Here is a 14,948-nt window from a genome sequence, read left to right on the forward strand (position 1 = left end):
TTCTAGCTGCAAGTTTGTACATGTAATGAGAGTAACTTCAGGTCCTATTGGATCTCAGCGATCTTTGTATACTTTGTGGCGAGCAAATATGCTTCACCTATTGCACACTTCTCAATACAATGGTGTATACCCATATAGGCAACAAGTTGGTAAAAACATCAAGTTAACAACTTATAAAGGTAAACAACTAAAGTGGAGGTGCCACAATGATGCAACAATACCTAAGGTGGAGTTGTGGTTCAATTATGGCATTGTTATGCCAACTTTGAAGTGGTTCATACTTTTGAGCTGATGACTCAGCCATCAGAAAATTGCTCTGGAGCTGAAAATCGCTAACCCGAGTGAAGTAACTACGCACTTTAAAGTAAGCACCAGTGACTACCTTCCACCCGACAATACGTTTTTTTAAGTTTTAAAGTATTCTACATATATTACAAGGCTTGAAAAGATTACAAAACAACACAAAATGTACTTATATTTAACGCACACGATAAAACTAAGATTTTCATGATGATCAGCGTGTGGACAAATCCCACAGCGATTTTCATCCTCATTGGAGCTCAGATGACAGAGCAATCCCAAGTTAAACACGAGTTGTCATTTTGTGCCAAGGTTCTATTGGGGAATATACGGAGAATTTTTTTATTAAAAAATCTTGGATACTGGAATGCCTACTACTAAATAAACGCACCAGAATAGGCTTGTGTGGCTGTTGTCTCCAAGGTTGTCTCATTACTTGTCTTTTCGTGTTGAAGGGATCTAGTCGCAATTGGTGAGTTTAACTATACATGTATTTGTGTTGTAAAACTTAATTGTAAAAAGGCGATTAGCACATATCATGATAAACATGTATTTGTCACAGTAGAGTCTCTCATGATTATTACGAGACATTGGACCAGGGTAAAAAATTTACTGCTATATTTAGAGGTTGTAGCATTTGTATATCTTAGTATCTTAATAAATAATCCCCCATGATCACTAATCACTAATAGTACAGTGAAAACTGGTCATTATTCAGGCCGTAGGGACAAAATTTTCTGACCTTGCCTTTTAAAGAGGTGGCTGCATTATGTGGCCTTATAAAAAGGTAAGAAGCATGCTGTTCTAACTGGCTATAGAGATGGATTTAGTGTATGACAGCGTATGAGACAGTGAGTGCTGGCAGCAAGGGGGCAGCCAATCTGTTAAAGCACCAAAAGCACTGCTTCAGACATAGGCAGTTGACTGTCAGCCCCAAGTGTAAAAAGTTTCACTATTGGTCCTTATAAGCTCCTGATGAAGAAAGTGATGAAGTCGTTATCCATAGGATATATTTTTCAGAGTATCCATTTCAGTTCTACAATATAGTAGCCAAGCATAAGATGAACATAACACAGCATTCCAGTAGTTTAGTGGTGACCACAACACTGCCTGAGTTAAACTGTGGTGAGATTTGAGACTACCAGAAGCCCTGGAATGTCTTCAACACATGAAATACCAAATATCTAATGCCTGGCTTTCATCCACAGTGGACCTGTCTTGGTGGCCGCTTGTACAGAAGGGAAACAGCTGCCACACAGTCTTGGAGCGAAACAGCTAGTTGCCACACCCCTTAATTATCAATTTGTAAAATCTTTAGCAAAATTGTGTGTACGAGCAAGTGCGATGTGGCAGTGCCGTGTATATGGTTGCTGCCTAGCAGTGACACATCACGAGTATTGAAGTCACAATGCGTTACTGTATCATCCATCTAAATACATCTCTGAATGTGTCATTTTGTGTAGAGAGCAATCTTCCACAAGAAGTGACCTGCAGGTTTCAGTGTATATTGTTAACCATTAATATTGTTCACAATATTGTGAACTATATGTACAGTGAAACCTCACTTAGTGGCCACCTCTTTAATAAGACCACCTCATTATATTGGCCACCTCTAGTAGGTCCCAAAATAGCTAAGCATTACTTATGACCTCATTAATAAGGCCACCTTGTTATTCAGGCCAAATTTTTTGGTCCCACAGCCTGCCATATTAATAATGTTTCATTGTACTTTTGTGAATTTTTATTTTTCGTAACTTTTCTTCAGGTTTACTGATGGGCACTATGAAGCATTGTTGACTGGTACGTGTATAATGTGGTGACTTGAAATACTAAAACAGTACGTAGCATGTCTTGTATGTACATGTAATGTGTTGTAATGTGTCCACACATCCACACATCTTAGAAATAAATATAATTGTATTCTCTATAAATAGTCAGTTCCATTGTGCCACTGGGTCATAAGTTGGTTGAGTATGGATCATCCAGGGCACTTGAGTCACATTTTGTCCTGGCCAAGTGGATCTCATCCACTGACAGAATATACAGGATCAGATCACGTGTATAAATTACGGTGGAACTTGTTTATTGCCACCTTCACTCATTCAGCAGGTAACAGTGTATAAATTCTCAATTGGAATTGACTTTTCAAGAGTGGTTGTCTTTCTATACTAGTGGCCATTAAGACAGGTTGTACTGATAGAGTGTACATATTAGAGATGCAACAATATCCTCCACTTAGTGTCGTTTGATAGTGATGCAATGGAGACTATGTATTATTGCATTTAAATACTATACTATTATATTGCAACTCTAGCACGTATTTATAACAGGAATGTTTGTTAACTGTTTAGACATACTGGAGCCACACCCACTCATCTGGATTCTACAAATGGAGTCATACCAACTTGTTGTCATCATACTTACTCGTTACTCCCATTGTGTTTGGATGAATATACATGCCGTCATGTGAGACTTGCTACCATGGCGGGCCACTGGAAAACATTTGCATAGCAGTTATATTACAGTCATTATTGTACAATTCTTACATTATTGTTGTGAAAAGTGTTTAGTATTCATGTGTCTCCTCTGTATGTTGTAATTACATGTGTAATTTTGTGTGGGGTGCTATAAAATGCAATAATGCATGGTGACAATTGTATTAGGCGATTTTGCACACTTCGATTCCTTTTAAGCTAGCTACATGTGCTAATTACTCACAGCTTGTGTCAACAACTGGTAACCGCAGTTGTACTCTTGTGTCATTCTTTAAGCCGCGCCCTTAGAGGACAAATTATGTGGGGGCGACTAATTTCAAAAACGAAGGATGGTATGTAGCACCATAGATTATATCTATGGACTATAATCTATGGCAGCACACTTCTTGGTGGCTATATGTACTGATTAACTACATAGAGCGCCAGTTCATCAATACTCAGTGACCGCAGTTGTGCTCTGCGTCATTCTTTAAATTCCGAGTAAAATTCTTAGAGAGCAAATGACGTGGGGGCGACTAAATTCAAATTTCAAACTAGCCATTCTCGAAAACAAATGTTTCAATCTGAACGAAACTTTTAGAACAGTTTAAAGACACATTGCCCTACATGCCAAGCGAGTATAGCGGAAAACAACAATCTAGGATTTGTATTTGGCCTCTAGGTCGACTGAGGACGACTGAAACTTCGTTTGGTGCTGAAATCACGACTGTAGGGTAATCATGTATGGTGAAATCGATGATATGAATCTTGAGGTGATTGAGTGAATACTGAAGCGATAACAGGGCGATCAATGTTCGGAATGCACAAAGGAACGCAAGGCATACACCTGCGGTTGTGTCTAACCGCATGCGATAAAAAATAAAAAAAATAAATGAAACTTCCCCTTTGATGTCGGCAACCTCGATCACGAAACAATCGGCATGGATTTGCTTTACTGCTTGTGTGGTAGTTACTAGTGACACGATGAGTTCAACTCCAGAGTTTCAGAGGGATAGCGTAAGTGACGGGTGGATTACAGGAAGGCCGAATTTGACAACGTTCATTCTTGTAAAATCCTCACGTAGTGGTCGCGTCATTTATTGTCTGCGACGCGCGTTTCTGCTTTACTGGCCGCGCGACTCACTACCGTGAGTCTTGATTAATATGAATGTGCAATTCTTTAATTTTTTCGACCTGCCGGGTCACCCTTGAGGGTAAAATAATCCAAGAAACATAAGATATGGCCTTAATGCTCATTGCTATGTATATAATACTGTTGTACTCTTTTTCACTGTGTTCTGCAAATAATTCTGGACAAATGAGTAGACTAAGTGCATCTAGCTGCAGCTGTTACTTTAGTTACAGGTCTCTATCCCTCGAATAATTATTTTTGTGGGTGCCATAGGAACTTCAGGACAAGCTTTCAGCTGTTTTTTTGTTGCTCTTCACCCCACACTCATGCTGTCACCTTTTGTCATGGCTATAAAGGTACACACTTTAAACCATTACATGCATAGTCTAAATAAGTTGATGTTATGCTACATATAGAACCAGGCCATGCAGTTAATACTATTCCATTCTAACTAAATAGGTAATTAATCAAGCATGTATAGAATTTAGTTGATATTCACGCTATTGCTATTATTAGTTTAGCTAGATAATTAGATTTGTAAATATCAGTTATAATTTAGCATGTTTTGTATGATTCATGAATTATGTTGTGATTGAGTAATTTTGTTGCTATGCACCACTAAGAAGTGTAACTAGAACAAACCACTTTTAAATAGAAAATTACACATAGAAGTATAATCTTCTCAACTGTTTTATAGTGTGTCTGTCATGTTTTCTTGTGTAAATTGTTTCGAGAAAGCTGCTCTTCATTTTCTAAGTATGGGCATGTTCCTTTTTCTTCAAAAGAATTCATTATTTCTGTTAACCTATAAAACCTATAATGCTGCTTTTTTTTGTATTACCATCATATAGTCCATTAGGGAAATTGTTCAAAATAAAAAATATATATGTTCTTTATCCCTTTTACTTTGAAATTTCAAATAGCGTCCTCAGCATAAAGCTTAGCTTCTTCAAAGTGTAATATTTACAAAGCGTTTATTGCACATGTGCAGGTTGCTATTGACACAAAACTGTTTGCTCACATGGGAAAAATGACATGGACACACACACACACACACACACACACACACACACACACACACACACACACACACACTCACTCACTCACACACACACACACACACACACACAAACACACACACGCACACACACTTTCTCTAAACCAACTGCAGTAACCAGGTGCATGTCCCACTGCAAGCCAAAAGCTGGCTGCGGGGCATGTGCCTAGTTAATAAGTTAAACACCCCAACATATGGGAACTAATAAAACCCTTAATAGTGCCCTCGCTGTGCTTGGGATGCTACAACCTTAGGCCTTCAGGGTTACTAAATTGCTTAGTTCCCTTGGTCTTGGTATCTAACTATCATTTAATCGTAGGCTTCCGTCAGATAGCCATTTACAATTAGTATAAAAATACTATTTTCCTTAAACAGGCAGATCAAAAAATGAAAGCACTGAAAATGCATTATCCAGTAAACATGCATAATATTTGATGCATGCCTCTTAAACAAATTCACATAGTGCAAGGACTGTCAAAGCTATTTATGTGGGTTTTAGGGCTAAGCTTCAAACTTGCTAGAATTGTTTTGTAGGCATTTTGGGATTGATTATACACAACCAATCCCTAAAATTATGGGACTGGTAATGGTTAAAATATATTATTGTTTGAAAATTGGAAACAAAGGAAATCTTATTGATAACTACTAGTATCATACAAGTGTATATGTATTTACTGTACAACCAGGAGCTTATAAAGGCAGGAGCATGAAACTAATGAATTTAACCATGTAATACTTCTGTAGTACAACTTTACCTTATTTGGAACACTTTAAATTCATAGGCCATCTGTTGGTGGTTTTGTTACATAAGCAATTAGTAGCAATGTAACTGTCCTTGTATTGTTAAATGTAGTGATGGATTTTGCATGCGACAGTACATGAGACTGGAAAAAAGAAGGCATGTGCTGCTAACCAATCTGCTAGCAAACAGGCAGTGTTGATCCATGCATGGCATCACGGATGGGAAATTTTAGGCTGGCTGGAAGCCCAAAGCATAAGAATTTTACTACTAGAAGAAGGTTGGTACGTGTACATGGAATCTTCTGCTAGTGGTCTGTAGTGGAATCTTCTGCTATTGACGTTATTGACATACTCCCAAAGTGCCGGGCATGAAGAATAGCAAGAAATGATACTATTTCCTTATTATTTACTTGAAAAAATTCTGTCATTACTGAAATATCAACTGCAGCAAATATTTGCCAATCACTAACACTTCCATAGATGGTGCCCCTTCTTCTTCTTACTGAAGCCCACTAACGATTAACGATAATGCTCAGCAGGTGGCGTGATGGTAGCCTGTGTGATTGGTGACATTTCAACACTAATAGTGGTGTTCCATATTTGTAAGGCAATTTGAATTCAGCCACTGTTCCCACTTCGAAGTTTCATGCTCCTTTGCATCTTCAGTACTTATAAGCTCATGGTACATATTATCTAATCCAAACCAGCCAAGCTGTAAAAAAAGAGTGCGGCCCTGAGAAAGGCTATGGTGAAAAAAATGTGAAATCCAAGGTGGCGGCTAAGAAATGGCTGTGATGGTAGGTTAATGGTAAAAATTTTAATAACAACAATTCAGGTGAATTTAGTGCCGCTTGGTCTTGGCACAAAATTCACCTGAATTGTCATTATTAAAATTTTTTACCATTAACCTACCATCGCAGCCATTTCTTGGCCGCCACCTTGAATTTCACATCTATTTTCACCATTGCTTTTCTCAGGGCCGCACTCTTTTTTTACAGCTTGGCTGTTTTGGATTAGATTTCACTTCTTTTTGTATTTGTATACCCCAAAGCCGGCCTATGGCCGGCTTTAGGGCTTTTAACCTATCATTTTTTTCTTTACTACAGGAAGAAGAAAAGATAAAGCATGGTGATTTCTTTGTAGCTGACCTCTCTGCAAGGTGATCCTTCTAGCTGATCTCTCTACCGTATGACTTGTTTGTAGCTGAACTCTCTACAGGGTGATCTGTTTGTAGTTGAACTCTCTACAAGGTAATTTCTTCTAGCTGATCTTTCTACAGGGTGATTTGTTTGTAGCTGAATTCTTTACAGGGCGATTTGTTTGTAGCTAAACTGCTGAACTCTCTACAATGTAACTTCTTCTAGCTGAACTGTCTACAGAATGACTTGTTTCTAACTGAACTCTCTACAGTGTGATCTGTTCATAACGGAACTTTCTACTGGATGATTTGTTTGCAGCTAAACTCTTTGCATGATTGTTTCTTTGTAACTGAACTCTCTACAAGGTAACTTCTTCTAGCTGATCTCTCTACAGGGCAATTTGTTTGTAGCTGAATTCTCTACAGGGTGATTTATTTGAGCTGAACTCTCTACATGATGGCTTCTTTGTAGCTGAACTCTCTATTAGGTACCTTCTTCTAGCTGATCTGACTACACGGTGACTTGTTTGTAGCTGAATTCCCTACAGAATAACTTGCAATGTAATATAACTGAGTAAATTATAAAAGCAGCTGAATGTTTTATTAGCGTGACAGAGAAAACCATCACTAATAATTGATGAGAAAACATGCATGATTACAAACAAATTATATATTATGCGTCCTCGGACAACATGCGACCACATGTCTGACCAACAGTGGACAGCAGTGGGCATGGCAAGGAAAAAAAAATTATATTGAAGTACAAAACTAAAGTTACAGCTTAAATTATATACAGATTAAAAACAGTCCGGGTTGATTGTCCATTCTTTAGAGTTCCTACCATAAAATATTCTCTGTGAAGCAGAAATTGAGGCACTGGCCATCTTGAACAAAAGATTTCTAGCACTTCCTTTGGAAAATAGGGATACTTGCTGGGTAAATTTATCACATCCTTAATTGCAGCAATAGAACTAGGTTGAAAATGGCCCAAAACACTGACTTCCACAGTTTTGTAGCAGTGAGGAATCTTCAAACGATCCAATTCATCCAAAAGCTGTACATACTCAGGTTTATAAAGTTTGCGGTTGTGTGCAGACTCCAAATGATGTATTGAGTCCAATGGACATGTAAGCTCTATAGTGCCCATCGATGCAGAGTGTCTGTTATAGATGACAACATCGGGTCTGTAAGGAGTGACTAAGACATTGGAGGGGATGGTTTCAGGAGGAGAGTCATTAAAACGATGTCCCTGCAGGTCCGCATAGACACTGTTCTATTAGAGTATCTCGATCTCGCATTTGCTGCACGTAGTTGCCTTTCGAATCATAACTCAGTGATTTGTACTCCGATTCCTCTGTACTACACCAAGGACTTTCTATGATGATTATTCCAGCTATATACTGATTTTCAGCTCGTTGCTCTATGCGGTTTGCCTGGTAGACACGAAAACTAATAGTTTTTTTATTCATAAAAATCGATCGCGTAATTTTGACATAGGTTGGGTTTTGTGTCATATCTCCATGGTCTTTATCCCGATTCCTTTCAAACCACAAAAAGGCACTCCTACGATGGTTGCTCCATCTACATATCAATTTTCACCTGATTCCTCCAAGGGATTTACGCTGTAGTCGTGACAGACCTTCGACCTAATTTTAGGCAAATAATCGGTCATAACTCCGTGAATGTTCATCGGATTCCTACCAAAGTTGGTACGGATATTCGCCTTAATGAGCCCTTTAAGTGTGCCAAATTTCAGCCCAATCCGAGCACGCATTCGTGTTTTATGGCGAATTTTGCGAAGTGTGCGAAATGAAGAAGAAAAAAACGAAGAAATTAAAACGAAATTTTGTTCGCTCGTATCTAGGAAATGGCCGAAGCGATTTTCTTCAAATGCGGTATGTAGACTCCCCTAACTGGGCGGCACGTCTCTAGCAAATTTGGTTCCAATTTTTTTTTCTTTTTTTTCTAGCAAATTTGGTTCCAATCGGATATGGGATCACAGAGCTACATAGGTGTGAAAATTGCGTTTTCTTTCTTCCTGTTAATATACTCACGGTGTGGCGCGCCGACTTCTTGGGCCGCACGACACACTACCGTGTGTCTTGATGTACATAAGCATAAAAAAATTGCACAGGACTAGTGTTATATTACTTCATAGGCGGCGGAAAGGGGGGGGGGCTGAAGCCCTCCCTCGGTCTGCTGGATATCACACCGAAATTATCTTTCTTGGAGTGGGGCTGAAAACCGTGATAAAGATCGAGATACTCTAATAGAGCAGTCACTCTAATAAAGTAGTCAGTGTGTAGCAAGCTATGTAAGGATTTTTATGTAGTTTATCAGCTAGAAATGGTAGCTGGTGAGGTGGAAAGCTCTTGTCAGTTGGTTGTGACCCCTTTTTTTTTTTTTTCTGGTCTCACCTTACCAAACTATAGAAATAAGTCTGGGTCAGCCCAGCCCCTCCTCATATCAACTACTTCCTCCGCCGCTGTATTAGAGCAGCTCATGTATTTTCGACCCCCATGAGCTTTCGGACGCGATATTTCCTAGAAGAGCAATGAGAGCCGATCATTTATGGCACTATTATGAAGACCTATAACTATAACCTCCATGTATAAATTTTGAAAAGATTTGGTTATATCGTGTGGCTGCAGTGACCTTCGAAAGCCACCGTCCAAAAAAATGGATGCTCGGACAAAGTAACGTTCGTTCGGACTCCTCCATCTCTACCCTTCCCATGCAACTTATATGCTATTGTGTGGTAGTGATTGGTAGAGCTATCCTTGAGCTATCCCGTGATATAAGCAGATTAGATTTTTTCAGCTACAGTTGCAGCTATCGCCTTTTTCCCAGACGTTGTAACTTGACGAATCGTCGGACACAAAATTGCAATTATAATTCTGGACACAGCAACTAATTGCGATTATTTTGGCATTTTTTGAGTTTAAGTATAGTACTAACTAAGAAACATTTGAAAACAGCTATTTAGGCACCTGTGTAGAGTGATTTTTTATCAATTCGAGATGGAAATAGTAGCTACCTCATTTAGCTACAATACTTTAGGTCTAGAATAGCTACATAAAATTGCTCAAACTTAATAATTTCATGTATTTGAACTTATTTGAAACAAGGGAGGTAAGAAATAAACCACAACAATACACAGGAGGTCGCCACTGATTTATCGCCTTAGTGACTGTTCTATTAGAGTATATTAAATGCTATATTAATTAAACTTCATTAATTGCATCCATAGTATAATTTTATGCATATGTAGACTATCTAAGGGTGCATTAGTGCGAAAACCAGTTTATAAACTGCGTTAAATTAATATACTCTAATAGAACAGTCACTAAGGCGATAAAACAGTGGCGACCTCCTGTGCATTGTTGTGGTTTATTTCTTACCTCCCTTGTCTCAAGTAAGTTCAAATATATAAATTATTTTAAGTTTGAGCAATTTTATGTAGCCATTCTAGGCCTAATGTATTGTAGCTAAATGAGGTAGCTACTATTTCCATCTCGAATTGATAAAACAACACTCTACACAGGTGCCTAAATAGCTGTTTTCAAATGTTTCTTAGTTAGTACTATACTTAAACTCAAAAAATGCCAAAATAATCGCAATTAGTTACTGTGTCCGGAATTATAATTGTAATTTTGTGTCCGACGATTCGTCAAGTTACCACGTCTGGGAAAAAGGCGATAGCTGCAACTGTAGCTGAAAAAAATCTGATCTGCTTATATCACGGGATAGCTCAAGGATAGCTCTACCAATCACTACCACACAATAGCATATAAGTTGCATGGGAAGGGTAGAGATGGAGGAGTCCGAACGAACGTTACTTTGTCCGAGCATCCATTTTTTTTGGACAGTGGCTTTCGAAGGTCACTGCAGCCACACGATATAACCAAATCCTTTCAAATTTTATACATGGAAGTTATAGTCATAGGTCTTCATAATAGTGCCATAAATGATCGGCTCTCATTGCTCTTCTAGGAAATATCGCGTCCGAAAACTCATGGGGGTCGATAATACATGAGCTGCTCTACTTATGCTTGAGTTGAGTCTGTTGGAATTTCCTACAACATTAGCCTATTATGCTCATTTGTACCTCACATTTTAAGTTAAAACAACCAAAGATAGCTACAGTTAATATATAAATCGCAAAATTTCATTAAGAATACTTTTCCACAGAACAATATCTGCTATACCAACTTAAATAAACATTGTTAACTTCACCTTGGAATTAAAACTTTAGTAATCACCACAACACTTACATTTCTTTATTTTACCATCACTACAAAAATGTATCGGATTTACGTAAATTTCCTTGTTTCATGGAAAGACGATCTTTCAAAGCCCTCTAACTTTCCATATATTTACATTGCACAGTAAACACATGTAAAGTTGTTAAGTTTTTTTAATGCATGTAATGGAAGTTATTTAGCTAAGAATTTAATATTGGTGAATGTGCACCACTGAATGAGGCTGACTATGGCTACAACTTGCGAGCTAGACTGCTAGACGTCAAGCTGCCATGCCAGCAATTACTGGAACAGGACGCTCTGCATGGCCACTGTGACTTAGATCTAGTCTACCTATTAGGCTATTATCACCAGGTAGTCTAGTTGAAGTCATTATCGGTTGAAGTCATTATCGCTATCACAGAGTACGTGGCAGAGTAACTTTATAATATCTGCACTTGCAAAAGTGCATCATTGCGCTAATGCTTCTTGGAAATGTTTATTTATTATAGTTTACGGAAGTTGTAACTTGGCAAAGAAGTGACTGATGGTGACAACGGTAGTCTACGTCTACAGCTAGAGCAGTAAACGCTCAGGTTTAACGCTGTAGTAGCATGATGGTGGAGTGCACGAATGGAGGAGAAAGATTGCTGCTTTCCAACAATAAATCTTGCTGTGGCCTTCAGACTATTGTCACCTCTGTTTCCTGACTTCAAGTACCGCTGTGCCGTATTTTGACAACCAAGTACAATAGAGGCAAGCAGTAATTTGCCTGTGTTTGTTGTAGTTGATTTTATTGTAGCAACACCTCAAGCAACACGGATCACTAGACTTATGAACTAGGAGTTAACTGCAGTTTTAGCAAATGACTGAGGGTTATGTTTGAGGTAAGTTGTGTGTATGAGATTGCAGGTACTCCTTTGCATTTCTTTTAGGGATGAGATACAATTTAAGACAAAGAATGGGCTAACCACATGCGAACTTTTATAGTTTCAGGTTAGTGGTTATGATTAATGTGATTATTGGTTGTTAGTGTGGATTGTATGTCAAGAAGTGTGTCTCCTCTAAGTGTAAGTGATATGGAACTTTGTGTATCTGTATCCTCTAATTCAATCCTTGATTCAAAAACCTGTGTAAGATGTTAGTGTGGAATGTGTGTCTCCTCTAAGTGTAAATGATATGGCACTTTGTGTATCTGTATCCTGTAATCCAATTCTTGATCAAAATCTGTAGTAACACATACCCATGTAATATTACATGTAATGACACATACCCATGGCTCAAGTGTATTATCAATTTTACTGGTTAGGCACTGGAGAATGAACACAGAAGGTAGAGCTTGTATGAGGTCCTTACAACCAACCAGAGTATTTTTATAGAAACAGTGTATTTGTTCTGCTTGACCGTGGCATTGTTAGAGGTTTAGGGCAGAATAATTGTTTGAAATTTCTGATGCTGATGTATAGTTTTGCATGTATTCACCGTGCTGTGACATTTGGCTTGATTGCTTGTGGGTACAATGACATGAAAATAGCAGCTATCTATATTATAATCCAACAAAACATTTGCAAGGTGGCTTCAAAATCTGAGCCTTTGCATGCACATCATTGTTAACTACACATCAGATAAGTGTATCCTGTTGCCATTAGCCTACGCAAAAACATAGCACTACCGTGGTCCAGTGTTAAAGAGGCAGGTAATTTAAGCTGCCTTTGTATACTACTACTGTATGCAGTTCTATGCTTATGTATTCATACTCAGTTTATGTTTCATTAAAATTTTCAATCCTGAGAAAACCAAAAGAACTTTAGAAATTGTACAAACTAGGTAGGTTTTCATGAAGATGGTCGCATTTACTAGGTTGACTGTGGTAGCGAGGTATTGCTATAACAACATACTATCAAAATACAAGGACTCCTAATTCATCACTTCGTACAGCTGTAAAATATTTTGCACTGGTATTGTGATGTGTTTTTCTATTACCAGCAGTAGTTCACATGCGTATCTTCTTTTCAATAGCATTCTCTGAACCAGACACATGATCGTTCAGGTATTGATCGCTGCCCAGGACAAGCTGTTTTAGCATCTAGATCGATTATTTCTTGGTGAGTTTCTTGAAGGACAATTCTTTAATAGAGTAATATATTTATTGCTAGATATGACTAGTAGAAGGATACGACTTTAAGAGGTGGAATGTTGTTTGGAAAAAGATACAATACTAACAGGTATTTAATCGTACTGTACAATGTTTTGGCATTACATCTATTTTTTTCCATTTACAGTACACAGAAAACATTTGGGCAAGGAGTCTGCCATGGATAAAGTTTGTAATAAAGAATGTATTGATGAACACCCAAGACAGACATTTTTGTACTTTGATTATGTTGCATTTTTGTGTATGGATGGATGACCTTTTGTTGATTTAAAACTGGAAGTATTTAAACCAATTAATATAGAATATAGGAGTGGGACGAGGGTAAAAAAATGTGAAATTTCCTCACATTTACTGTTGGGATAAATGACCTTTCATAGCCTTTAAGTGGTAAGGAAAGATCAAAAAGATGGCTGAATCTTTTCAGGAAAGTTGTGGAAATCTGATCATTCCTGATGAAAGGAAAGGTAAGATAATGTTGTGGAAATCTGACATTTCCATACCTTTCCACAGTCTCTTAAAGGTAAGGAAATCAATTCTTTTTTGTAGTGGTACCTATTATGGAATTGGCAATGAAAAAATCGACCCAATGTGGATTAACTTGTAACTCAGGGGATGGAGCCTACCGATGGTCTAGTTTTAAATGGTGGGTTCAGTAGAGACCAAATTCCTTCCATTTGGGATATAGACGTGTCATAAATTTTGAGTGATTTTGGCTCATAGCTGTTCATAAAAATGGGCAGGGGCATCTAGAATGTTGCCAGTGTTCTTTTGGGTTATTGGGTGAGGTACTCTGCAAACTTAAAAGGTGATTCGCTGTACTTCAATTTTCACTAAAACGGCACTTGGCGCGGGTCTGCAATAAAAAACCCAACCCACTGAAACTCACGTAACGAAGTCCAAGGTTGGTTTACAAACTCCCAGCCACCTTTTTGGACCTTATTAAGTGGAGCTTTATAGTGTTCATGCGTCAACACAAGCTGATGTTCTCGCTCACACTATGACATAGAAACTTGTAGCATCCATTTCCCCAAGAATAGCTATGCATCCGATTTAAATAGTATAATAACCACCATGTAATGTACCATTCATGGAAACATTGAAGCGCACTAAACAGCATTGCTGATGCTGCCCATCGTTATTAAAAAAAACTGAAAAAATCATGGAAATTTAAAGTGTGCACTATGGAAACAGCAAGGGGAATCACTGCATCATTACCCTACGGTTTTGATGTAGATTTGGGTAGGATTGATCACCCAGAGTTGGAGGAGAAACTATAGAGGTTGATTTTGTCACTGCCAACCCTACCTATTATGCTCATTATTATGCCCAGGTCCAAAAGAGCAGCCAAACATAATGTGGTTAATCACAGAATGTTGTTATGTATACACAATAGAGAATATCAACAGAAAACAACTGAGCTCAAAATTACGCTTTCAAAAAAGTTATGCTCTAGAGTTGGCTGTTTTATTAGGGTATATCAGCCTTTCCTGACTGCTGTATTAGATTAAGTGACTGCTCTATTAGAGTATATTGATCTTATTTCTGCGAAGTGTAAATAATCAGCCAAGAAACAATAAAAATAATAACATTGTGCAATGCAGAAATGATGTATAGTATGTCCATATGTTTTGCTGTATTTCTGGTGTACGCATTTTGCATTTAAATTAAAACCTTAAAAATCATCCTATTATTCTGGCATAACGCTTGATG

The 14,948-nt window shown here is 38.0% G+C and overlaps 2 protein-coding genes and 2 long non-coding RNA genes across 5 annotated transcripts in view; 3 read left to right on the forward strand and 1 right to left on the reverse strand.

The window, feature by feature from the left end:
- The window catches only part of LOC136253064 (long-chain-fatty-acid--CoA ligase ACSBG2-like), a 205,277-nt gene that overhangs the window by 113,676 nt on the left and 76,653 nt on the right, over positions 1 to 14,948 (forward strand). The window lies entirely within an intron of this gene.
- LOC136253057 (uncharacterized) overlaps positions 1 to 14,948 on the reverse strand; it is a 126,767-nt gene that overhangs the window by 48,071 nt on the left and 63,748 nt on the right. The gene's annotated exons all lie outside the window — the stretch shown is intronic.
- On the forward strand, positions 677 to 2,954 carry LOC136253075 (uncharacterized). Its single transcript, XR_010699940.1, has 3 exons — positions 677 to 772; positions 2,066 to 2,100; positions 2,631 to 2,954. It is a non-coding gene; the product is annotated as an uncharacterized lncRNA (long non-coding RNA).
- On the forward strand, positions 10,918 to 13,521 carry LOC136253069 (uncharacterized). Of its 2 annotated transcripts, XR_010699932.1 has the most exons (7): positions 10,918 to 11,508; positions 11,596 to 11,839; positions 11,886 to 11,970; positions 12,019 to 12,079; positions 13,103 to 13,188; positions 13,240 to 13,308; positions 13,366 to 13,521. It is a non-coding gene; the product is annotated as an uncharacterized lncRNA (long non-coding RNA). The 2 variants fall into 2 exon arrangements; XR_010699931.1 differs by having other exon boundaries at positions 10,929 to 11,508; positions 11,596 to 11,970.

The sequence above is a fragment of the Dysidea avara genome, chromosome 4, assembly GCF_963678975.1.
Source record: "Dysidea avara chromosome 4, odDysAvar1.4, whole genome shotgun sequence".
In the NCBI taxonomy this organism is placed as follows: Eukaryota; Metazoa; Porifera; class Demospongiae; order Dictyoceratida; family Dysideidae; genus Dysidea; species Dysidea avara.